Genomic DNA, 26,854 nt, shown 5'->3' with positions numbered 1-26,854 from the left:
TACAAGCGACTGTCTTGTTCTGTTCTATACAACTTCACCTACTGGCTGGGAGGTTCACTCAGTGCTGAGTCATCATAAAACAACCTTCCCCTCCCCCACCCCGAAATTAATGTATACCAAGAGATTACCTTTCCCTCTGTCACCGAAAGGTTAAAGAACACAGGTCAGAGTTCGGGATGCTGCAGAATGCCCTGGGGTGTGTCTCGATAATGCAGCTCTGCACAGATGCCGGGCACACAAGCCTGTGCTATTTTCAGACTGGTTAAGTACTGTGGCTCATTTGTTCTCTTCACGAGCAGCATCTCGACAGTGTGTTCATGGGCGAGTGAGACCAGTAACACGAAAGCTAAGCTGCAGTTTACTTTTAAAAAATATTTATTACCGTTACTGTGTGGGGAGAGTGGAGGCACGGATATGCGGAAGCCAGAAGCCAGCTTTGTGGAGCCGGCTTCCTCTCCTCTTGTCTCTCCCATCTTTATGTGGGTTCCAGGGGTCAGTCTCAGGGGTCAATCTCCAGGCATCTTCTTTTGTATTTCTTTCACGTGCGTGTGTCAGGAGTGGGTACACTCACCTGTCCTCCTCTGTGGCTGCAGGGGTTAGAGATGGGTAGGACATCTTAACCTTAAGTCTCCTCTACCTTAGTTTGGAAACAGCCTCTGTCACAGACTCTGCAGCTCACCATTTTGGCCAGACCTTGGAATCTGTCTGGCTCTGCTCACCCAGGGCTTGGGTTGCAGGCGTTGGCTGCCATGCCTAGCTTTCGATGTGGATGATGGGGTCCTGGCTTGGGTCCCTGAGCTTGCTCCGCAAGCACTTGCCTCACGGAGACTTCTCCTCAGCCTTTAGACTTTCTTCGGCTTCAACAAAAATTCCAGCCCAAGGACGATTTTAGATTCATTCTCGTAGATTTATTTCTGATGTCTGAACGCATGAGATCCAGGAGCCTGGGGTTATTTTGTTTTCTTCTCAGCCCAGCAGGATGTAGACTCCTGGGCTCATAAGAGATACCTACAAAGTACTTGTTGAATGAATGTGTTTTGTAGTTTAGAAATTGAATGGTGACTTCTAGTTCCCAAATACTGGAAAAACCCAGTGTGGCTACCTTTTAAAATTCGTCAATCTTACCAGGAGACTCTATAATGAACATTATTTATCTCTTATTTTAGTGTTTTTGGATCTCTCTTCTTCACATGATAACACGTTAGCATTTTTTCATTATAGCAAAATATCAGAGAAAATGAAGTCATGTGTTTAAAAGGTTTATTTGGACTCAGAATTTGGAGATTCCGGGACTATGATTATCAGATTTCTGAAATAGTGTCATGTTTGATTTCCTTGGCAATTTTAAGAGACAGGAGACAGAGAAAGACCAGGTCGGCTTCAGCAGATAGACTTTGTATTTCAAGTAGCAAGAGGCAGACACAGCAGGCAGGGGTCTGTCAAAGGGGGAAGGGGAGACTTGGAGTTTATATAGGGAGTTTGGAGAAGGGGAGGTTAATGCAATTGCAGGGCGCTATGCGGGAGCCTGCAATTTCTCTCTCTTGGAGTTCTTTGCCCAAGGTCATGTTATCTTTAGAAACTGCCTTGGTGTAGCTATCAAGATGAGGGTCCTAATGGGCGGCTGAGTTTGGAAATATCAGTGACAGGGAAGGGGCTAGAGTCTTGGTTAGGAGTGTGTTCAAAGTTTATTCTAACAATGATAGTGTGACCTAGTCGCACATTACGACTGGAGCAGGTAGCAGGAGAAATTGCCAACTGTGGTCAGAAAATGAGAGAGATAGAGACGGGGATGGGGATGAAGATGGGGATGGGGGAGGGGGATCTCCACAAGTCCCATACTGCAGGCTCTACTATCCCTCAGTACAGCCTCACTCTGTGGGCCAAGGCTGCAACACACGGGCCTTTGAGCAATGTTCAAGGTCTATGCTATAACAGGAACCACCTCAGTAAATTCCTTCTTCTCAACCACAGCGACCAAGACCTACCTGTCTAATCAGAAAAATCTGTTCTCTGCTGACTCCCACTCATTTCTAATGGTGTTATGGAGTCCTGATTGAAGACAATCTATTCTGTGACTTTCCTGCTGGAGCTAATGAAAAAGATTGTCTCTATTTGCCAGAGGATGATTTCATTAGAGCCTGGAGCCAGGTGTCCTCAACTTTCCTACTCTGGGGCTAGAATCTATATGTAGTAGCAAGCCTATTAGAGGGAAACAGAATTCCAAGCAGGAGAGAGAGAGAGAGAGAGAGAGAGAGAGAGAGAGAGAGAGAGAGAGAGAGAGAGAGAGAAGTTGGGGCAGGGGCACAGGAGAGGGATGGGGAGGAAGAGAGAAAGGGAGAGAAAGAAGAAGGGAGAGAGAATTTTCTCATTTAGCTCATTCATTCTTTTAAACAATTTTACTCTCTCTCTCTCTCTCTCTCTCTCTCTCTGTGTGTGTGTGTGTGTGTGTGTGTGTGTGTGTTTTGGTGAATGTTCATGGATATGCATATACTGTGGCACATGTGTGTATGTAAGTTAGAGGACAACTTTCAAGAATAAGTTCCTTCTTTGTACCTTGTAGGTTCTAAGGATCAAAATCAGGTCTCCAGCCTTCACAGTAAGTGCCTTTACCTGTTTAACCATTTCTCTGACACCTCTATTATTATTATTATTATTATTATTATTATTATTATTATTTTACTAGAAATGTTATTCTTGTTTGTCTTATTGTAAAAGTAATAAGTGTCTGTCATAAAACAAAACAAAATTATCAGAAAATATAAAGCTTATCTCGAATTCAAAACCCAGACACTATCATTTTGATGTACGCCCACCAATGAGACACACAAAAACTACTTTTTCCCTAGTTTTGTTCTCTCTTACTTCAAACAAAAGTAAGAGTCTTTTTGTAGTTTTCCTCCCTTTAAAATGGCTTCCTGTGCTTCTGTGGTTTGGACAGCGCCTCCTGTGGTACTGTTGGGTGCGGCAGAACCTGAATGTGGCGGGCATGTGAAGAAGGCTGTAGGTCATAAGGTGTGTGCCCTCAAAGCTACTTTTTCTTTTCCCTCTGTCACTAGGCAATGAGGTGACCGGTCCTGCTCTGCCACGTGTGTCCACCATGGTATTCACCCCAGGCCCCAAACCACCGCCATGTAGGCAGGATGGACCAGATGAACGTTTCCTTCTGGTGGTTGACTGTCTGTTTATTACTATGAGAGAATTGGGACCTGCACATGTCAGGGGGCAATGGGCCCAGATGCATCGCATTGCTTTTAAAGGTTGGCTCTCCATTGTGTACATGTAAGCCCCATTATTTCTTTTTTTTTTTTTTCTTTTTATTTTCTTTCCTTTTGCCTTTTTTTTTTTCCAGAGCTGAGGACCGAACCCAGGACCTTACACTTGCTAGGCAAGCACTCTACCACTGAGCTAAATCCCCAACCCCAACCCCCATTATTTCAAACGCCTCTTACATACTCTTGTTTTCTGAAAAAGCAATACACCTTAACATGCATAGACTTCTTAACACTTTTTGCTGACAGTGCCTAACTCCAGACCTTCTCTGCGCATTTCTGAACCTTTAAATATTCGCAGGTTGTCAGCTGGGCTGAGAAAAGAGGAAGCTGGCTTCATAAGCTATTGGAAAGAGAGAACGGTTCCCTCGGAACTGGGATGGTTTTCTTACAAAAATCTGAACCTGATAATCTCACAGACCGGTCAGGTGTGGTGAAGTGCTTCAGTGGTTCCCAAACCCAGCGAGGCGTAAGCACCCGTGCTGTGATGTTTTAGCGATGACTGTACCAGTTCTGAATGGCAACCAAGTCTCTAATTATTGGGTGTGGCGACCCAGTCACACAAGTAAACACAGTCACCGTTGATGCTTCACTAAGACAACAAGGCTGAACCACAGGAAACCAAGTATAAAGAGATCTAGAAATGTACTCAGCTTGAGCAAACACAGCAATCCCAGAGTTTTATCAGCAAGTGGGTGAGTATAAAAGGCAAGAGGAAAAAGGGAATTCATATCTCAGAAGACTTGAGGATTATTTTTATGACGAAATATCTTTGGTGGGATCGTTGTCTTTGTTAGGGTTACCATTGCTGTGATGAAACCAGTGGACCCAAAACAACTTGGGGAGGAAAGGATTTATTTCACTTACAGTTCCATACAACAAATAATTCATCATTAAAAGCATTAAGAGTGGGAACCTGGAAGCAGGAGCTGATGCAGAGGCCATGGAGGGGTGCTGCTCCCAGTGGCTTGCTCAACCTGCTTTCTTTTTTTTTTTATTAACTTGAGTATTTCTTATATACATTTCGAGTGTTATTCTGCTTTCTTATAGAACCCAGGACCACCAGCCCAGAGATGGCACCACCCACAGGGGGCTGGGCTCACTCTTAGCAATCACTGATTAAGAAAACGTCCCCCAGCCAGATCTTATGGGGGCATTTTCTCAACTGAGTTTCCTGCCTTCCAGATACCTCTAACTTATGTCAACTTTACATGAAATTGGCCAGCACAATCATTTTGAAAACAAGTGTAGGAATCCTGGCACAGTGGCAGATACCTGTAATCTTAGTACGTGGGAGTCTGAGACTGTGAACTGGAGGATAGCCTGGGCTACATGGTAATGTCCATGCCAGACTGAGTGAGGAGACACATTCCTAGATTGGAACCCCTAAGGCTGTGAGCTAAAAAGAACACTTAAAGCTGACCACCCACCTACTGTGCTTCCCATGCACAGGTCACTGCCCTGTTGTTACTGGCTATGTCTCAGTGTGTAGAGCCTTCTTTGTTCCATAATAGGAGACTTCAACATTGTTAAGCACAATTTCTAGTGAGACTCCATACCTTTCCCATAAGATCCTGGGAAAATACTTGAGATGAAAAAAGTTCTATTTTTTTTTTTCAAGCCCAGTACTGACAAAAGAAAAAACCAGGAAAATGTCTACTTTTCATCTGAGACATGCTCATATGTTAGTGTACAGCCCCATCTGAAAGTGTGACAGCTTTTGCATTTTTGCATATGTTACAACAATGAAAACATTTGCTTTCTACCAAGAAATACCACAAAATGTAGAAGTTCTCAATTTTTAAAGGAGAAGAAAAATCTTGTCCTTCAAGGCTCAAAGTGATTCTTAGGCGAATGAACGTATGTGGAAAATAGCTTGCGTGGGCCAGGAAGCACATGGGTCTGTATTGTCAAATTGTTGACAGGGCATGGCTTACATTTTGAGAACATTATGAAAGGTTTATTGCAAGATATATAACATACTCAAGGGCACATTAAATTTATATTTTCAATCACTTTGGCTTCACAGCCTTGGTATTTATTTGCTTCAAAGAGAAATCTTTCTTCTTCCAAATCATCAAACGGCTTCCCAGGGAGAGCTCTGTATAGATGCTTTGTTACTTTTAAGTCTTAAAAAAACAAATCCTTCTCTATAGTACTCTGAGACTTGGGCAGGTGTTTCAGGCAGCACTGCAAAATTCAGTAGCACTAGTCAACTCCAAGGATCATTTCCTTATTGCTAACCTAATTAGTCATTGTTAATGTAAGTGGCTGTGTTGGGTGGAAGGCTTGGATCTATCAAAGAATGAAGGACTGTCATTAGTGTCAAATCTTTGAACCAGGTACAAACATTCTTAAAACATTGATCTGGGGGAATAAGATACACGCAATGGAAGAAATTGTTTTGCCTTTATTTATTGTGGCATTGTCTATGCCACAAGGCACGTGTAGAGGTCAAAAGACAATCTTCAGCAGTGGGTTCTTTCTTTGCCCATGTGGGATCTGGGGATTGAACTTAGGTATCTGGCCCAGCAGTAATCATCTTTAACTGCAAAGCCACCTCACCAGTTCAAAAGATCTCTCTAGTGACAAAGCAGGGCTAACAGTCTACTAAAACTATTGCATTAAAACAAAGGCACAAACGAAAAACCAGCATAGAGCAGAAATAGAACCATTATATAAATAAATGCCATGTATAGTCAAATAAGGAAAGGAACAACCATTCCAAAAATCTTATTAAGTTTAGACCAGGTACACATGTAACTTCAGCACTCAGGAGGCTGAGGCAGGGGATCTTGAGTTCACGGCTAACTTGGGCTTCATAGGTAATTTATTCCCTACCTGACTAAGGTATGATACCTTGTCTCAAAACCAAAACAGAGCAGAATACTTTTCAATTTGTAAGAAGCTTCTTAGATCATCCCTTCACACTATCGATCTTGGCTGAGTTAAAGAGTAGGAAAAATCAGAAGAAAACAGAGTTGAAGTTTGTGTAGCAAACTTCTGGAAGGTGATTTTTTAATACTTAAAAGCAAATAAAAGGGGGTTGGGGATTTAGCTCAGTGGTAGAGCGCTTGCTCAGCAAGCTTAAGGCCCTGTTGGGTCCTCAGCTCCGAAAAACAAAAAAAAAAAAAAAAAAGGCAAATTAAAGGAAGCAAAAAACCAAAACGACCTCAAAGGAAAGTAAAAGCAGGTTTTTGTAACGTAATCAAATCAACAGGCTCAGTAAATCTTGGTGAGCACCAAGACAAAAGCAAGCATGGTCAAGGAATATAGGTGTGGAGGAAGATCTGGTACGTGCAGCACTTAAGGAGAGCACAGATGCCATTTCCAAAGCAATGCCCCCGACCCCAAACAAAGGAAGCATGAAGGTTTAGTGTAGGGAGCCTAAACGACTTCACTTTAGAGGCAGGCACCATCCTGAGTGGTCTCAATTTAACGTCAGAGTTAAAGAAAAGATTTCTTGTCGTGCTCCCTTCAGGGTCATGAAGGTAGGTTAAAATGGTGGACAGAAATACTGAGTACAGTATTTCTTCTGTAACTTCACAACTTCTAATTGCCACAAAGAGACACTAAGACCAAGGCAACTTTTTATAAGAGAAAGCGTTTAAATAGGGGCTTGCTTACAGTTGCACATGTTTAAGCCGTTATCCGCCGAGGGGAGGAGCACGGCGCCATGATGGCGCTGGAGGGGCAGCGGAGAGCTTTGAATCTTGATTCACAGGAAAAGTACAAAGACATTGACGCTTCAAAACCAAAGCCCAGTGAGCAAGGATGGGAGATAGAGAATGGATATACCCAAGTAAAATGGGAAGTGTGTTTTTTTTTTTTTTTTTAAAGATTTATTTATTTACTACATATAAGTACACTGTAGCTGTCTTCAGAAACCAGAAGAGGGCATCAGATCGCATTACAGATGGTTGTGAGCCACCATGTGGTTGCTGGGATTTGAACTCAGGACCTCTGGAAGAGCAGTCAGTGCTCTTAACCTCTGAGCCATCTCTCCAGCCCGGAAGTGTGGTTTTTAGCACCACTCAGGAGTTATTAAAGTGGGAAAGCTGGAGAAAGGTGGAGATCGAGGGTGGAGTTCTTCCTTGACTCTTTTGTCAAGTTGTAACTACCATGCTTGTAGAATTTATAGACCTGATCCTCCTGTTTCAGTCTCCCATTTGCTGAAATCATAGGACATTGAGTACTTTTTTATTATTATTTTTTTTTAATGTAGGCTCTCCTATAGCCCGGGGTGGTCTCAAACTCACCACAGAGCTGACGATCACCTTAAACTTCTGATCATCTGTCATAGTTTGGGTTTCTATGACTGTGACGAAACACTATGACCAAAAGGCAAGTTAAAGAGGAAAGGGTTTATTCAGAGTCTAATGCTTCCAGTTCATAGTTCATCGCTGGAGGAAGTCAGGACAGGAACTCACACAGGGCAGAACCCGGAGGCAGGAGCTGATGCAGAAGCTGTGGAGGGTGCTGCTTACTCCTCACAGCTTGCCCAGCTTGCTCTCTTATAGAACCCAGATTCACCAGCCTAGGGATGACACCGCCCACAATGGACTGGGTCATCCAGCATTGATCACTAATTGAGAAAATGCCTTAGAGCTGGCAAAGCTCACTTCTCTGGTGACTTCAGCTTGTGTCAGGTTGACAAACAATCCAGCCTGTACATGGCCCACTTGTTCGGTGTACAGATGTGCCCCACTACCCCAGTATATGAGATGCTGAGGGTTGAACCCATGACCACGCATGCTAGGCAAGCAGTCTTCAATCCTACCCAACAGTGAAATACCAGAGCACCAAATGCTGTGCGCGCTCTCTCTGTTGTTGTCCACTGGGTCTTGGGCAGGGCATTAAGACTCTTTCCAGTTTTTCTTCCCCCACATTCCAATAAAATGACTCACTAACTCTTTTTCTCAGTAACTCACAGCTATTCTCTGGATCCCGGCTGCCTTTCTTGTAACATTAAAGCAACAGACTGCAGTTGTTTTTCTAGCTGCCTCAAAGAAGTAACCAATGTTGTAAGAGTCTTTGACATCTCTTTTTAAAGAAGTCTGTGAGAGGCATCTTGCTGGCATCGACTACCTGCTTTTCCTCATCTCAGCCACAAAACCAAAAGTACAAAGCAGTCCGAAGCCGCTAATCTACCCTGTTAACAGCCGGTACTGCGGCTCATGCTTAATTCTGCTAAGCATTGATTGAACGTAGGTGTTTGTCTCTCTTAGCGATTCCTAACTGGGACTACGTAAAGAGCATTTAGCTGTGTGGAATTCCTTGCAGGTCCCACTTGGGTTTCTTTAGTTCCCAGCCCTTGCTGTCTAGAGAGGAAGATATGCTGCATAACAGCAATGAAATGCTGTTATTATCCCTGTGGATATTTGTAAAACACGGACAGTTTGCTCACACTCTCCTGTATAGCATTTGTCAATGCCTGTGTCCTAAGTCCCTATCTCCTGGCCAAGCTAAAGCCCTTGACATCTGCTATTGGTGCTTACTGGCTTTCAGTTTTAGAGTTTCAGTCCATTTTTCTTTAAAAACAAAACAAAACAAAACAAAAACGCTGTCCATAGTTCAGTAAAACTTCATGGTGAGCATCATTACTTGATTTAAGTATTCTTTTTATTGCCCCAGAAATCAACTGTGCCTCACTGTTATGGCGATAAGCACTGTACCATACAGCCACATACGTGGATGTTGCTTCAGAAGCCCAGGCACAGTGGAATGTAGAAAATAAGTGATGACTTAATATGTTCACCTCTGTTTTTCTATACTTTCCCACCTGTAAATCCATATGATGTAATGCTTAAGAAACATTAAATGTGCCCCATGCCTTCCAATAGCCTGGCTCGTGAATGAGTCCCCTCTCCATAGCACATGTCTGGTTTTCAATTTATCTCAGAGTCTGGAACAAAAGCTTAGTCTGGAAGCCAACAAGTCTTTTCTTCTTCTTTTCTTCTTCTTCTTCTTCTTCTTCTTCTTCTTCTTCTTCTTCTTCTTCTTCTTCTTCTTCTTCTTCTTCTTCTTTCTTCTTCTTCTTCTTCTTCTTCTTCTTTCTTCTCCTCTCCCCCCTCTCTCTCTAACAACTCTTGACCCAAATACACAGACATTGATTTGGATGAGGTTAACAGCAAACATGTTGACTGAAATGTGTCTGGTGTCGTGCCAGGCTATTATGCCTCAGGAAAGATTAAGACTCTTCCCACTTTCCTCCCCATTTCAATGAGAAAATAAAAAACCTCTCTCTCTCTCTCTCTCTCTCTCTCTCTCTCTCTCTCTCTCTCTCTCTCTCTCTCTCTCTCTGGTTTTTAGGCTGGTGTTGTATTTGACTGCCCCTTCCTCTCATGTCATTCCACGGTTCCAGACGTTTGCCACATCCTGATGGCTCCACTTTCCAGCAACATCCAGGTTCCCATCACCTCTCTTCCCCCATCACCGCCAGCCTGTGCGAGCTGTTATTCTTTTGTCCTGAGAACACTGCCATCAACATGGTCTGCTTACACCCTTGCATGGTGAGCGAATACTCAGAAAAGCAGAAGGCAGGAGGGTCCTTTCATCGTGCAATTTGCACTTTTCTTCTGCTCAGTCTTTTCGGACAACCTTGTACCTCATGCCAAGTGAGAGCAAAGTCATCACAGTGGTCCAGGGACCCAACGTCATTGGCAAGTCTACCTATTTATCTGACCTTACCTACCACTCTGCTCACTGCTCAACTACGTGTGTTCCTCCCTGGAGCCTGCAGGGATACCTCAGCAGAGTCTGAGTCCAATGTAATCTATCTGGTCTTCTCTCCAAGACCATTGGGACTCACATGCTTGGCTTCCGTCTATTTTCTTTTTTCCTGCAACTCTGAGGATGGAGTGCAAGGCATTTCACCTGCTATCTCAGAATGCCACTGCTGAGTTCCCCCCACCTCTACACACACACACACACACACACACACACACACACACACACACACACACACACACACACACACAGCTATTCCTTACCATTTTTCCAGAGAACATTTTCCTCAGACCATTGTTTAAAATTGGCTGACCAGGCAGTGGTGGAGTGTGCCTTTAATCCTAGCATGGGGAGGAAGAGGCAGGCAGGCAGGAAGACAGGCAGGCCAATCTCTGAGTTCGAGGCCAGCCTGATTTACAGAGTGAGTTCCAGGAGAGCTGGGCTGCACAGTTGAGACCCTGTCTCAAGAACAAGCAAAGGAATGAAGATTGTGCTTCCACTCACTACCCACAGAATCCTCCACCACATAGACTCATTTGTATTAAATTACTGTGAGCTTTACCTGTGGATTGACTCCTCCCATCCCAACCCAACTAGAATTTATTATTCACTAAGGATTCTCCAGTGTCTAGAATACTCTCTGGTGTGTTAGTTGCGCTCTCTCTCTCTCTCTCTCTCTCTCTCTCTCTCTCTCTCCTCTCTCTCTCTCTGTGTGTGTGTGTGTGTGTGTGTGTGTGTGTGTGTTGGACTGAAGGAAAACATACATCAACCAACAGTTCGCAGGTTGATCATGGGTGCATCTGTCCCCGTGTAATCACAGTTTCTGATTTTACACTCTGGTCTCCTGGTTACTAATCCCTAACATTGTTGTTAGGCATCCGCAGTTCTGACATGAGCTCCCTGTCAGTTCCCGGCCCAGCCCTGTACTTGGGCTTTATGTGGCTGGCTCTTTTGTTCCTTGTGTGACTTTTTAGAAACACCATTCGTGCTGTGTCTGAGCTGTGTGTCCTTTTACTTTTCTTGAGAGAACCAGACAGAGAGCGAGAGGATCTCATTACATAGACAAAGCAGGCCTTGAGGTCACGATCCCCATGTTCCAAGTGCTGCTAGAATTACAGATAGGCACAACCACACCTGGATTCTTCTTATTCTGTTTTAATTCTTTGTATTTTTTTGCTATTAGAAAAATACCCCTTCTGCATCTTAAGCTCTACCATTGAACAACATCTCTAGGTTGAGCTTTGGATCTGGTAGTATTCTATTGTAACAGATTTTATGACAAAATATATCGTTTTTTTTTTAACCATCTCTAAAACTTAAAATGAAAGCCAAGTGTGATAGCTATCATCTTTGCCTTTAATCTGAGCACGTGGCAGAAGAAGCAGATGAGTCACAAGTTCAAGGTTAGCCTGTGGTACATAGCAAGTTCAAGGGTAGCCTGGGCTATGTAGTATGATCCTGTTTCAAAATAAATAACCCAAAACTTAAAATGTGTGGTGGTGTGAGCCTGCAGTGTGGCAACTGTGAAGGCCACAGCAGGAAGGATGCTTGAGTCCAGTTTGAGGCCAGCCTTGATAATATGATGAGATGCTGTGTTTAAAACAAAATAAAATGGCTCATTATAAGGATAACGCTTCTTTTAGCAATTGGATAGGAGATGACTTATCTGTCAAGCCTTCTGCTCTCTGGATAAGATACATGAAAATCCCAACAAAATTCAGGTTTGACACACACAGAGAATTAAACGGATTAGAGGCAGCCCGCCAGCTGTTGTTAGATATTAAGATTCCTGGCTGCCTACATACCTTGTTTTAGCACTTTGCAGAAATCCCGGCATAACTAGGATCAACTGAGTGGTATCCTCAGCTGTCAGCCCAGGTATTCGCTGTCTAGATGACATCTATATGGTATGGATGCTCCGAACTAATAAACTGCCTCTTGAGTAGGAACAATGACGTGAATGAGGAGAAATTTTAACCTCCAGCAAGCCTGTGGAACAATTTGGTTCTCTTTAAGCATCCCCTCCCCCCTCCACCTATATTTTTTCTGCAGAAGCTCTGTAAATGGTGTCAATATAAATAGTGATCTTTTCCAAATAGAATTGATTTTGCCAAAGCTCAGAGACGATGATGTTCCAAGAAATGTTAGTGAAAATTATATATATAATAAAAATATATAATATATTACCTGTATAAATATATTATGCAAAATAAAATTTATAATATTATACATTATAATTATTTAATATATTATATAAGATAAAAAAACAAGTACATTTGTAAAATAAAAAATGTATAAAATAAAAAGGACATTTCTCTTTACATAGCAACATTTTAGAGAGATTTAAAAACATCTGTCATAGAATTGATACTATTTTCCTGATCATCCTTTTGTATTTGTGAGGCAACTGAGGAGAAGCAGAATCAGATGCATCTTTTGTGGTCCCGGGTGGAACTCAGGCCTCACATGTGCTGCTACATCCTCTCCCAGGCAAGCAGTCCACCATGTTTTCTTTATAGTTATGTGTCTATAGACCTGCCCCATTAGCTGGGACGTCATTAGAGACATTTGGCCCCATTAGCTAGGACGTCATTAAGACATTTGGCCCCATTAGCTAGGACGTCATTAGAGACAATTGGCTATGTCGATTGCCACAATGACTCCTGCAACCACTTATTTGTTGGCACACTGTCTTTATGAAACCTTTCTGTGTTAGTGGCAAAACCGAGAGCCCCTATAATAATAGAAGGCTGGTGGTCACGAGCCAGCGTTAGACCTGAGAACAGAGTGTAAACCTCTGGGTCACAGGACGGAATCACTGAATTTCACAAAAGGGCGGTCGGCGCAATGCTATAAGGCTCTACCTATTATCAGTTCAGTTAATGTTCCCTTAGAGGCAGGCAAGAATAATTCTGTCTTTTCGGCTTACCTAAAGAAAATCTTAAATTGATTTTTTTTTAACATTGAATGTCATCTATTTCAATATTTGTTTGTGTCATATAAAAGGATCTTGGTTGGTTGAAGCTCGTTAGGAGTCTGGGGAAGAGAAAGACAGGAGAAGTTCCTGGCTGTGGCCTTTCTGCTTAGAGGGTTGTGAGTCAGAGAGCTTAGTGGAGCTCATTGTTTCCGTGGGCTGACTAGCCTGATGTGCCAGTCTCTAGGGTAATATGGCCCATTCCAAGCTCTTAAAATAGACCAGGGGAAACAGAAAATAAATAGAAGAGGAGGGCGTGTGGGCATTTATTGTTTTACGCTTAAGACATCTGTGGCCAGCCCTCTAAGGGCCGATGAATGAGTCCAGTCAAAAATTCAGAAACCAAGGGGCTTTGCATGGTCCCTTTCCCAGGCAATTTCTCAGGATATGGTGCCTCAAATCAGTAATCTCAGTATTTGGTAGTTAGAGGCAGGGGGATTTCTAAGCTGCAAAGTGAATTCCACGTTAGCCTGGGCTAAAAAGTGAGCTCCTGTCTCAGAAAGGTAGGCCCCAAACTAAAAACTAAAGACTATTTCTTTGTATTTTTTCCTCTGCTAACACATTTGCCAATGAAGAGAACTTTTAAATATAGCATCCTTGCTTTTAACTAAACGAATAACATTTTAGGAAGCCACATGGTTTCATCTCTCTCTCTCTCTCTCTCTCTCTCTCTCTCTCTCTCTCTCTCTCCCTCCCCCTCTCCCTCCCCCTCTCTCCTCCCCATCTCTTAATTTACAACAGCAGTTCTCAACCTGTGGGTCACGACCCCCTTGAGGGTCAAATGACCCTTTTGCAGGGGTCTCATATTAGATAGCCTGCATGTTAGATATTTATATCACAATTCATAGCAGTAGCAAAGTTTCAGTTACAAAGTAGCAACAAAAAAATAATTTTATGATTGGAGTCATTGTAACAGAAGGAGTTCCTATTCAAGGAACTATCAAAGGGATGCAGCATCAGGTTAAAAACCACTGCTTTACAACAACCTGGAAGTCTGAGTTTCTCTTATTACAGATCCAGTGAGTGTGGTGGTTTAAATGTGCTTGGCCCATGGGAAGTGGCACTATTAGGAGGTGTGGCCTTGTAGGAGGAGGTGTGGCCTTGTAGGAGGAGGTGTGTCACTGTGGGAGTGGGCAAAGAGAGCTTCCTTCTAGCTCTTCCTTCTGGTCTTCTCCTAGTGGCCTTCACATCAAGATGTAGAACTCTCAGCTCCTCCTGCACCATGCCTGCCTGGATGCTGCCATGCTTCCCGCTATGGTGACAATGGATTGACCCTCTGAACCTGTAAGCCAGCCTCAACTAAGTGTTGTTCTATCAGATTGCCTTGTCTCTTTACAGCAGTGAAACCCTAACTAAGACAGTGGCCTAAGATCTTTCTATAGATTGTGAGCCTAAGGTCTCACACACTGCACAGTCTGGATGTAGATTTAGGTTCTAGGTCTGTAAAACCACTTCCAGCATTCTTTGTGATCTGTCACAAGAGACCATGGTGTTGTTTGGGGTTTTGTTGTTGTTGTTGTTTCCTCCCAGGGCAATGTCTAGATAAACTTCAGAGTTCTGTTTGTTTGTTTGTTTGTTTGGGACAAGATCTCATTCCATCCTGAGGCTGGCCTGGGATTCCCAATTAGCTGAAGCTGGTCTTGAATTTATAGTAATCCTCCTGCCTCAGCTACTTAAGCCACAGGCAGGGCCTACCATGTTGGGCTTAGACTTCTTCATGGCTTTTAAAGTAATAGACAAGGGATGTTTTGGGTGCATGTCTATTTTTCTTGCACATTTCTTCAGCGATGTAAATGCTTAAGGGAATAGATTACTTATCTTTTGATGGCTGTAATGTACAAACACATTTCTTCGAGTATCTGGATACTATATTCTTGTTCATTTGGACCTCAACAATAAGTTACACATAATGGTTGCTGGCAGAATTCTAAAGTTAGAACTGTGAGCTGACCATGCTTTAAATAAACAAAATCCTATACTTTCCAACATAAGGAGGAAGGTGCATGTGAATTAATTGTGCTATACCTTTAAAAAATGTTTATTATTTTTTTTTTCTTTTCTTTTTTTCAGAGCTGGGGACCGAACCCAGGGCCTTGTGCTTGCTAGGCAAGCGCTCTACCACTGAGCTAAATCCCCAACCCCTATTATTTTAAAAAAATGTTTAATGTGTATTAGTGTTTACCTTCATGTATATATGTGGACCACCGATGTGTTTGTTGCCTTCGGAAGCCAGAGGAGTCTTTGGATCCCTTCGAACTAGAATTGTAAGTCTCTGTGTAAGTGCTGGGAACCAAACCCAGCTCTTTTGAAAGAGGAGCAAGTATTCTTAACTGCTGAGCCATCTCTCCAGCCCCAAGCTACAACTTTTTTTTTTTTTGGTTCTTTTTTTTCGGAGCTGGGGACCGAACCCAGGGCCTTGCGCTTCCTAGGCAAGCGCTCTACCACTGAGCTAAGTCCCCAACCAAGCTACAACTTTTGATAGTAGTTCAGCCTATTGCTCTCGGTAGATAGAGCATTATCATCATGATTATTACCACCACCATCACCACTACCACTACCACGACCATCACCATCACCACCATCATCATCATTACCACCACCACCACCACTACCATCACCATCACCATCACCACCACCACCACCATCACTATCACCACCACCACTACCATCATCATCACCACCACCACCATCACTATCATCACCACCACCACCACCATCATCATCTGAAAGTGTGCACATGCATGCCACAGTGCATATGTGCAGGTCAAAGGACACATTTCAAGGGTCAGGTCTTTCCAATGTGGAATCCAGGAACCAAACCTGTGTCCTCTGCTAGTCCAGTGCACATTCTTAACCCATCAGGCAACTCTCAATCCTCAAAGAAATCCTTTTCATTTGATCATTCCTCTGGAGCCCTATGTGGGCTCATGATGATTACCTGTGGGCTAATAGTATAGGGTTCTAAACTGGAAAGTCTACAGGATAAACTCTAGGTTCACTGTGTGGGCTCTGGTGTCTGTCTGCATCCATGAATTGGTTCCATCACTCAATAGCCAGCCAACCTTTAACGAGTTACTCTGGCATGTTTTAGTTTCTCATCAGTAAATAAAAAAGAGGGGAGGATCTAGTAGAGTATTTTCCTCACAGGGAAATTGTAAGGATTAAGCCAGGTACTATAATGTAATATTCACATGGCACACAGCACAATACCTTGCTAATTCCTGGCCCTCGATATCATTGGAAGTATTTCTTACAGATTTTAGGAAAACCACTTATTTATTTTATGGTGTTAGAGTTCAAACCCAGGGACTTACATATGCTGAGTAAGTGTTCTACCACATGTACTTCCCCAGCTTAGGAAACCTCTTTAAATTACAAACTTAAATGTTCTTATGACCTTGTCAAAGGGTCTATTTCCATATGCTGCCTGCCAGATGGCCCACTTATGAGTGAAACACCAGCCTCCCTATGATAAATTAGACCAGCGAAGGTCAGTGTCATGTAGTAAAGAATAGGGATTGCCATAAATAAGGATATGGAACTATGAAGGAGGAGGGAGGGAGAGACAGAGATGGAGGGAAGGGGGAGGGAGGGAGAGATGGAGATGGAGGGAGAGGGAAGGAGGGGGAGAGAGAGGGAGGGAGAGGGAGGGCAGGACAGAGGGAGGAAGGGATGGAGGGAGAGAGGGGGGAGAAGGGGAGAGAGGAAGGAAAGAGGGAGAGGAAGGGAGAGAGGGATGGAGAGAGAGAGGGAGACGGAGGGATGGGGAGAGAGGGAGAGACGGAGGGAGGGGGAGAGAGGGGGAGAGGGAGGGGGGGAGAGAGAGGGAGAGAGGGAGGGAGAAGGAGAGAAGGGGGAGGGAGGGAAGGCAGTACAGGGGGAGGAAGGGATGAAGGGAGAGAGGGAGGGAGAGGGAGAGAAAGAGAGAGAGGAAGAGAGGGAGAGAGAGGGAGAGAGGGATAGAGAGAGGGAGAGAGGGATAGAGAGAGGGAGGAAGAGAGGGAAAGGGAGAGAGAGGAGAGAGAAAGGGAGAGAGGGGGAGAGGGAAAGGGAGGGAGAGGGAGGGCAGGACAGAGGGAAGAAGGGATGGAGGGAGAGAGGGAGGGAGGGAGGGAGAGGGGGGGAGGAAGAGGGAGGGAGGGAGAGGGGAGAGGGAGAAAGAGAGGGATGGAGAGAGTAGGATGGAGAAAGAGGAGAAAGAGGGGAAGGGCATAGAAAACAGGTTTTCTATGGAGGTAGTGAGGGAAAATGAGCAAGCCTGGGTCAGAGGGCCTCATTCAGTCTGCACTCAGTGCTTGGCTTCCTAGAGTAAGCTCTTAGGATCCTCATTACTCATTTGTACATTTGGGATGGTGATGTCCGATCTTGACAGAGACTGCACAGGATGGGTCTCGGCAAGCTGAAGGCTACAGCCAGGCACTGAGCATTTAGTCTCTTCCCCTTCGACTTTCGTGAGAAGAGAGGAACTCTGGCAAAGGCTTGGTGGCCTATGCCTTTATTTTATTATCCTATGTGTAGGCGTGTTTTACCTACATGTATGCTTGTATATTACATGTGTACCAGGTACCCACCGAGGCTGGAAGACAATATATGAACTCCTAAAACTGGAGTCACAGGTGGTTGTGAGCCACCGTGTGGGTGCTGGGAATTGAACCTGAGTCCTCTACAAAAGGAACAAGTGGTCCTAACTACGGAGCCATCTCTCCAGTCTTGGGGCTTGCCTTTTATTCCAGCACTCAGGAAGCAGAGACAGGTAGCTCTCTGGGAGTTCGAGGCCAGCCAGAGCTACATATTGAGACTTTGTTTCAAAATGGGTGAAAGAGTAGCAACAGGAAGCAGGGCAGTCCATCAAGATGGTCCTGTGGCACGGAAGAAGTAGAAACTGAATCTGTATTCCATTCTGCGAGATGTACAGAGCTGCTCCATCCTTCTCCTCTCTCTCTCCCACTGCCTTCCCCTTTCCATTCTATTCCCCAGGTGCTCCATGACTTCATCCAACCACGGCCTCTCCCTGCACTTACAACTTTATCCACCTCTCTGTCCCGATGGCCATTGGATCCCACTAAGACCGACTCAACAGGGACATTCCTTAGGGACTTTCTCAGCAGACAAATGGCTGATTCCATAAATAAAGTCCTGCAAATGTATTATTGACAAGATTTTATTTAGACGTTCAGTTGTTGGCATTTTAACAGCTGTTTCTAGTGTTCAACCCAAAGGAGCAAACTGTGTCAGGGTTTGTAGTGTCAAGACGCAGCTCATGCAGTCAAGATGTGGGTTGAAGACAGAGGGGACTTTCCAGCCCAGCATATAGCACTTGATTGGGTGCAGTTGGAAATCATCCTAAATACAGATCAGGAAGTGGAAGCCGTAAGCATTTATTGCCTGAATTATCCACTCTTCCTGTTCCCCCTTGGCCACTCCATTTAGAGTCAATAAGAACTTTGGACCCTGTACTAGCTAGCAGTAACCTGAAAGACCAGGATGTGGACGGGAGGGTTTCGTGGTGTAGGGAAAGAGACGTGCCTTCAGAGCTGGGAACACTGTCTCTCAGTCCTGCCTGCCCATTAAGTAGCCTTGTGACCCACATAAAGGCTGTTATGCGCTTAGAGCTCAATGAGTTCTCTGTGGCCAGAGAGACTTAACTAGAGAAGTCTTTTTCGGCTCAAACCTTCCGTGTTGATATTTTTCCCTCCTCTGCAATGAATATCCTGGAGAGAAAACAGGCATTGCTGGGATTGTGGTTGTAGCTCAGTGTTGTTGTATGTGCTCAGCATGTAAAGCACTGGCTTCCATCCCAGGCATGAAAAGAAAGGCCATGCTACACGCTAGTATTAAGAGGGTTGTAGTGGACTGTGTACTGAGGGCGTGGCTTCCGGAAAGGCAGACTGTGTTACTGATGTAGGGGCTAGAATCCTTGAACTTGGGCACTCAGTTTGGACAAATGACTTAACCTCGGAGTTTCCCCGCATAGAGGGAAACAGCGTATTCCAGTGCTGGTGAGAATGGTGAGTGGGCCAAGGTGCACAAAACTCTGAGTGCTGTGTCCACATCGATAGGTGGCCTTAATTTCGGGGGTCAGGGAGATCCAACCAAGTAACAGGGTTAGATTATTTACAAGGCTCTTTTGATTCATATCTGTTTTTAAAAGCCAAGACGTGAAGTTGTACAGGACCCCTGGATGGGAGTACTTGGGGTACACAAATTGGTCTCCATGTTGTTTTTTGTCATTCTTGTGTGTGGGGGCTTATTTGTTTTCGAAGAGAAAGAACATGAAGTTGGTTGGGTACAGAGGTGGTGGATAATCTGGGAAGAGTTGGGAGAAGTGATCAAATTACATTGTATGAAATTTTTTTAAAAAGAATAAAAAACACTTTTAAGTCATATAGCTTTAATCTCAAAGTCCTCACTGCCACAGTATCAGGCGCCTGGGGTGTGGGCACCTGGGCGTCCTAGAAACCATTGTTACCACATGCTGGGAGTGTGCATCGGGAATGTGTGCCCTCAAGACACTTGCCAAACAGGTGCTTCAGTCACACTCACCGTAGGTGATAATTAGGTTACGTGTGGACTGTCTCACACGACACAGATCACCAGTGTCAATTTTTCTCACTATTGAGAAGCTCAGTCCAAAGATGGATCAAAACTATCCTTATGGGCTGGAGAGATGGCTCAGTGGTTAGGAGCACCGAATGCTCTTCCAAAGGTCCTGAGTTCAAATCCCAGCAACTACATGGTAACTCACAACCATCTACAATGAGATCTTGGGTCCTCTTCTGGCATACAGGTGTTCATGCAGATACTCATACATTAAATAAAAAATCTTTAAAAAATTATCCTTAAATACGGAGACAAAATCTATCTCAGATTTTTTTCTTTTAAGCTTTTGAGACAGGGACTCTCTTTGTAGCTCAGGCTAACTTTGAACTCATGATCCTCTTTTCTCAGCCTCCAAGATGATAGGATTACATATGCAACAAGGCTTCATATTAAGATTCAAACAAACATAATTTAATGCAAATTATCAATTTATAGATTTTGAGACAGGGTCTATAGCTCAGGTTAGCCTCTAACTTTCTTTGTAGTTGAAGACGGCCTTGAATTTTCTATCTTCCTACCCTCTACCTCCTGAGTGCTAGGATTAAAGGCATACAGTAAGAGAGAGAAAGAACAGGAAGTGGGGTGGGTAGGAAGGTGGTGGGGGAGCTGGGAGTAGTTGGGGGAGGGGAAAGAATATGATCAAAGTATAGTACATGAAAACTTTTAAAAATGAGCAAAAACACTTTTAAAAGGTGTATAGCATTAATCTCAAAATCCTGACTGCCACATCCACCCCCAGTAACACTAGCCTGGCATACCCAGGCAGTTTATGCAGCCCTGTCCTGCATGCTACAGATCACCAAGGCCCAAGGCCTCACACATGCCAGGCAGGCATTCTACCGCTGACCTACACCCCAGTCACAACTATCTTAGGCCAATGAAAAGACAGGTAGAAAATGTTAGAAACAGTTCTGTCCCCTACGGTTGGAATTATTAAACCTTAGAAAAGGGGCCCTCGTGCCATCTCTGTCCAGTTGGTTAACAGTGTCTGGTTTCTGGTAATGGCAGTCTGTCAGGGTACTCCTATTGGCACACGAGCATCACGGCTACTCCAGGGTCTTGTGAACACAGCATCTCTGTATCTCTCTCATTTTAACCCTTTCTGTGGCTTGAAGTGCTGTGGCACTGAGGGTTTGATTTGCACTATTTGGTTGGTAAAGAAGTCAAGCTGCTTCTGATTGTTTTCCGGGTTGTTTAGAAGCCCTCTTTGGTATCTATTCAAGTCTCTTGCCCATGGTTTGTAAGGATTCTTTGTGTATTTTGGCCAGCAGCTCTTTGGAATCTGTCATCCCACTGCTCTCCATGATGCTTGAGCAGCCTTGGCAGCTCAAAATGTACTTCTTCTGAGTAAATGGCCCCAGGAATGAAATTACCATGTTGATCTCATTGTAATGCCTCAACAAACAAAAACCTGTCTACTAAATTCCTGTTCTCCCTTTTGTGAGAGGACAGGAGAGTGTGTGTGTGTGTGTGTGTGTGTGTGTGTGTGTGTGTGTGTGTGTATGTGTATGTTTATTTGTGTGTGCATGTGTGTGCATGTGTGGTGTTTGTGTGTTTGTGTGTATGAGTGGTGTTTGTGTGTGTGTATGTGAGTGTGTATCTGTGTGTGTGTCTCTGTCTGTGAATGTGTGTGTAGGTGTATGTGCGTATGTCTCTCTGTGTGTGTTGTGTGTGGTTTATGGTGTGTGTTGTGTGTGGTATGTTTGTCTGTGTGTGAGTGGTGTGTGTGTGATGTGTCTATGTGTGTGTGTGTATGAGTGGTTTGTCTGTGTGTGTATGCGTGCATGTGTGTGTGGTATGTGTGGTGTGTGTGTGTAGTGCATGTGTATGTGTGTGGTATGTGTGGTTTGTATGTGTGTATGTGGCATGTGTTTGTGTGTGACATGTGGTATGTGTGGTGTGTGAGTGTGGTATGTGTGGTGTGTGTGTGTGTGTGTGCATGTGTGAGCATGTGTGTGTGTCTAGGCATATGAGAGTTTCACACAGATTTGGAATTTGCTGATTCAGCTAGGTTAACCAGCAAGCCTCAGGGTCCCCTTGTCTCTGCCTTCTTCCAGCCCACGCCCTAGAGCTGGCGTTATAAGTGTGTACCTTTTTGCTCATGGTTCTAAAACTGTGGGTTCTGGATATCAAACTGAGATCTTAAAGTGCCTGGAAAGCACTTTACTCACTGAGCTATCTTCCTCTGACCCCGGATACACTCAAAGCCCCTGACTCAGCTTAAGAACGACATTTTAAGGAAGAAAGAGGTGAAGAAAGGAACATAGTGCTTTTTGTTGACATTTCAGCTTTTGTGAGACAGTCTCCTTTGACAGCTCAGGCTGTGTAGCTGGGCAGGTCCTGAGCTCTCAAGTGGAGGGATTCTAGTAGGGCTCCAGCACACCCAGGCACCATGTCTTCTCATCATTTTCTGAGCCTTGGTTTTAGCCTGTCCTTCGAATGGTGAAATAGCTTTAGTTGAATAGAATTACTCTGTAACGCAAAAAAATGGCAAAAGCAGAGCCCAAGCAAAGAAAAAAAAAAACCCTGTATTTTTTTTTTTTTTTTAATGACTTCAGTAATGTTGGGCGGGCGATTATTACGTTAGTAGTGTGCTTTAAGTTTATGCTGTGTTAATGCTCAAAGATCATTCTAGAAGTCTTCCCTTGCTTCCTCCCTCCCTCCCCTCCCCCTCCCTTTTCCCCCTCTCCCCCTCTCTCTCTCTTTCTTTCTTTCTTTTTTTTTTTTTTTGGTTCTTTTTTTCGTAGCTGGGGACCGATCCCAGTGCCTTGCGCTTCCTAGGTAAGCACTCTACCACTGAGCTAAATCCCCAGCCCCTCTCTCTCTCTTTCTTTTCCTTTCTTTCTTTCTTTCTTTCTTTCTTTCTTTCTTTCTTTCTTTCTTTCTTTCTTTTTTTTTTTGACACAGGCAAGCTTTTAGAGTATTAGCCCTGTCCTTAGAAGTTGGCACCATGGCACCAGGTCATGGCACTGCAGAATCTCCCCGTCTTTAGCTGCAGCCAGCCTCACTCGCTTTTTGCTAGCACCAACATTGGCCTTTGCAGTATCCCGAACCTTCTTCATTCTGTTCCTGCATTCTCTTCTCCACTTTCTGGAGGTCTTTCTTCTCATAAATGTCAGATCCCAAAGAAACCCTAGACAAGGCTCGCTCAGTACCTGTGGTTCCTCCAACACTGCCCACTCTGCCCCCTACCCATAACATTTCCTGCCCAGGGGCTGGGCTTCATAGCTTCCTCCAGCTTCTCGTTCCTGTATAATCTTGCCTCATCTGCCACATGTTTCTTGGGCCCTTGATTTCTCTCCCTCTCCCTCTCCCTCTCCCTCTCCCTCTCCCTCTTCCTCTCCTTCTCCCTCCCTCCCTCTGTCTCTCTTTTCCCCTCCCCCATGGCCCAGTTCAGTCTGGACCCTTCCAGATGTCTCTAGCCAAACTCCCCCTCAGATCTACAATAAAAATCCTTCTTCTCCTCAAACATGCTCTGAAGTACTTATGTCCTCGATTTCATTCAATAAAGGCCGTGTCTTGCAGGCCTGCGTTTAGGCTCATTGTTTTTTGTGTAATCCAAAGAACTGTACACCATATGGAGCCAGTCGTCCCACCACTACCAAAGAGGTTTCGGAGTCTGAAAACAAAGATGGCGTCTGGCATGGTTTTGTACATTTCGGCTAGCCTTTCTCAAGTTCCTGTCTTTTCCACCTGTCTTTCCCAGGATGAAGGACACCAAGGACCATTTGTTTCCTCTGAAGAAGATGGTCAGTCATGAACGTCCTGCTCGGATAACTACAGTGTCATTTGTGATGGCAGTGGTCCCCAAACTGCCAACCGGGGAAAGAGCGAGATTTTTCATTTTTTTCAATGATGGGTAAATGCTAGATGGGAAAAAAAATGGATTCCATCTCAAGCTCAGGGTCATTAGAGTTAAATGAATATCTCAGGAAAAGAACTGCATTGTATAAGGAGCGAGAATTTTGAGAGCGTTCGTGTCTCATGCTTTGCCCAGCTCTCCTAACATGTGAGCCTTCAATAGATGGACAGGCTGATGGGACGACAGATGCATTGCACCTATGCAAGTCATTTCCCCTTCTCTCACCCACACTCTGGATTACTAGATATTATTTTCTGAGTCTCCACCCAAATCTTAGGCCATCTACGCTCCCACATTCCAAAGTGCTTAATTAAGGCCGATCTGCTAACGATTATCATCTCTGAATAATTTCCCTCCCCTCGGATTCCTTTTAACTGTGTATTGTTTCCGAAGGCAGGTGTTTTCATTCTTTAGGCTGTTTTTTTTTTGTAAAAGTTAATTTCCCCCTTTCGTCTTTTAATAAATTCCATCCCTTCTCCTATCCGTCCCCTGATCCTTTCCAAATCACCAGTGCTTGCTGTAAGTGACGGCTGGGAGACAGGATGCCAAGTGCAGTGGCTAAATTTAAAGAGCGGCTTTTGCACCTGTTGTTCATTGGCAATGCCCACGCTCCCACCCACAACTTCCTCCACCCCCTGCTTCCCACCAACTGCAGCCTGTGGCCCAGAACCTTCGTGCTTTCCCCTGGAAGTCGGTCCTGATAATCGTGGTGTCCATGCCATCACAACGGAGGAGAAATATATTAGCTTTGACAGTAACTTAGTTTAGATTCAGTGGAGCTGAAATTTGGGCCAAACTCAGCATAATATTAAAGATGTATCTCACCTTGATGTAGGCAGATTCATGTGGCTAGAAACCAGCCCAAGAAGGCTCTTACATTATTCTGTTTGTGAGGTTCCTTTAGATAGTTCTATCGGAAGTTGCCTATAAATTTCAGTGTTATGAAGAGCAGACAGTTGAAGGAAGAACTGACATCATTAAGAGAAGCTTTAGTTAACTTGCCAGATTGGCGACTCTGAACCTGGAGCAGTCCTGTAGGACAAAGGCAGAGGAGTCCTGTTACAGGACAGCCCACTGTGGGACAAAGGCCTTGACCGAAGGAATTCTGCTGCAGGATACACTTAGACTTGTGCAGGAAGTGTGGCCGAGTCAGACAGGTCTAGAGAGAGTTTTGAATAGTTTCTCCTATCAGTAATGCTAGCTAGTGTGTGGTTATCCTTGGCTACATCAGGCTCGGTCTCAAACAATCCAAAAGGCCTAATGATCACAGAGTGTTATCACACTAACAGACCACTCGCATCCGGTGCTAAGCAACTGGGGTGCAAAGTCAACAGTAAATTATGGGCACTTGCAAGGAGACTTAAGTTTTACCTAGACATTTATTTTCAGAGAAGGCTGTACCCTACCCCCGCTGCCCCTCCAAAAGCACAGATGGCTACTGGGACAGCAAAAGCTAGGAATGGCAGTTTTGAGAGAACCCAGGGCATGGAAAACAGGTCTATGCAGAAGGGACCGCTAGCAAGGAGCCACTCCACTGGTTGAATTCCATTACACGTCAGCTGGGTCTTTTTATTACTCTGGATGGTGCTGGGTTTCATGACCACGTGAGCTGAATTCCTATGTTCTTAGGAGGTGTGCTGTATTTGAGTACAAAATTCATAACTTTGATCACTCTAGAGAGAGACAAAAGACTTCCTTGATCCAAAAGTCTAGTAAATATCAAAGACTGCGAAAGGGCATGAGCCAAGCCAACACAAAAAGGAAGACAGCCTTAAAATCTGCTGCCAGGCTCCCAGACTCTGAGGAAGGGGAAGAAAGGCAATCTACCTGAACAAGCCCTGTCTTTCTCACCTCAGTGTCTCCTTGGGGGTTCTGTGCGTGAAAGAAAAAAAATCCAGGCGGGCATGTTGCGGACAGAAAATAAGATTAGGCCACAGGGAAACTGAGTTATAAAATACAGAGTCAGCTGTCCTTTGGAATCAGGGCCTGAGGACCACCCCCACTAACAAACATTTTTAGAGAAATATGTAAATATATTTCTGGCTTGGAGTGGGAGCATTGGAGGAAATAAAAACAAGAACTTGGGTGTGTTTATGTGTCCAATGAAGTGAAAGTAGATCTATAGAGGAAAAGATATGATATAGTATGTATGTTATATATGCATGCATATACATAGATGTATGTATGTAAATGGTATATACATACATGTATTCATATATGTAAAATAATTTAGTTTACATAGATTATGATATATGTTATATTACATATCATAATAGTACACTGTTATATTTATATCTCATTATATTGCATATCATAGTGTTTTCATATATATATGTATATATATATACATAATGTACAAAAAAAGACTTTAAAAGTTCTTGAACCTCTTTCAACTACACTGACTAGAAATATTAGCTATGCAGCTGAGCTGCCAGAGATGCCATAGAAAGAATTTCAGGGAGCACAACAGGGAAGAAGTCACAGGAACTTGGTTGTAGTGATGGAGACGTAATTCTAACTTCTAATGGGAGCAGGCAAGAGAAATGTATGGTGACCTTCTGAGAGAGTGAAGCAAAAATAAAGAGTGGGTATGGCTGGCCTGGGGCTGCCCATAACATCTGAAGGCTGCAGCCTTTCCTTCTGTCCTCCTTTTGGATGTACTCTTTCCTGTTCACTCAGAACTGCTGACACCACTCGGATGATAATTCACGTTGTCAATGAACCAGGGAGCACAGCCCCCAAACCTCTGAGGAGATTCCTCTCGAGTTTGCTTGCTCAAGTCAGTGTGTGCCTCACCTGTCCACCCCACCTGCTGTGGAGCCCTTGGGTAAATACTCCTTTGAGTTGAGTCATAGCTGGGAGCTGACTTCAGTGTACTTTAGCAGGGAAACTGGTTAAAGTTTCATGCTCCAAGAAATATGCTCTGATTTGTTTGACCTTTTTTGTTTTTTTAAAGCAACCTGTTTTAAAAGGATTGGCATAGGAAAAATTGTGCAACTGGGTATGTTTTAATGATCATGTTTTTAAATTATAAAATTAATATGCAGGTGGGAACACTTTAAATTATTCAAAAGAGCAGGTGTCCCTCAAAACTTCCCCAAGGCAATGTGTCTTCCTATTTATTCCTTTAGAATCACCACCTAAGTTATATATTATATTATATATACACATGCATATGTATATATATCTATATATATACATATGTCTATATGTCTCTCTCTCTCTCTCTCTCTCTCTCTCTCTCTCTATATATATCTATATATATATATATATATATAATTTCCTTTTAAAGATGGGGTCCTGGCCAGCTTGGAACCAGACAGGTTTGAGGTAGAAGAGGCTGACCTTGAACTCACAGAGATCCTCCTGCCTCTGCCTTTTATGTGTTGGGACTAAAGGCATGTGCCACCATGCTCAACC

General features: G+C 43.9%; 1 pseudogene; it reads right to left on the bottom strand.

Annotated features, from left to right (window-relative positions):
- Positions 1–6,876: 6,876 nt before the first annotated feature.
- On the bottom strand, positions 6,877–23,356 carry LOC116887657 (annotated as a pseudogene).
- Positions 23,357–26,854: the final 3,498 nt, after the last annotated feature.

This window comes from Rattus rattus, chromosome 18, assembly GCF_011064425.1.
Source record: "Rattus rattus isolate New Zealand chromosome 18, Rrattus_CSIRO_v1, whole genome shotgun sequence".
NCBI classification, from domain to species: domain Eukaryota; kingdom Metazoa; phylum Chordata; class Mammalia; order Rodentia; family Muridae; genus Rattus; species Rattus rattus.
Note: the sequence above shows the minus strand (reverse complement) of the source record. Positions and strands in the feature narration are given on the sequence as shown.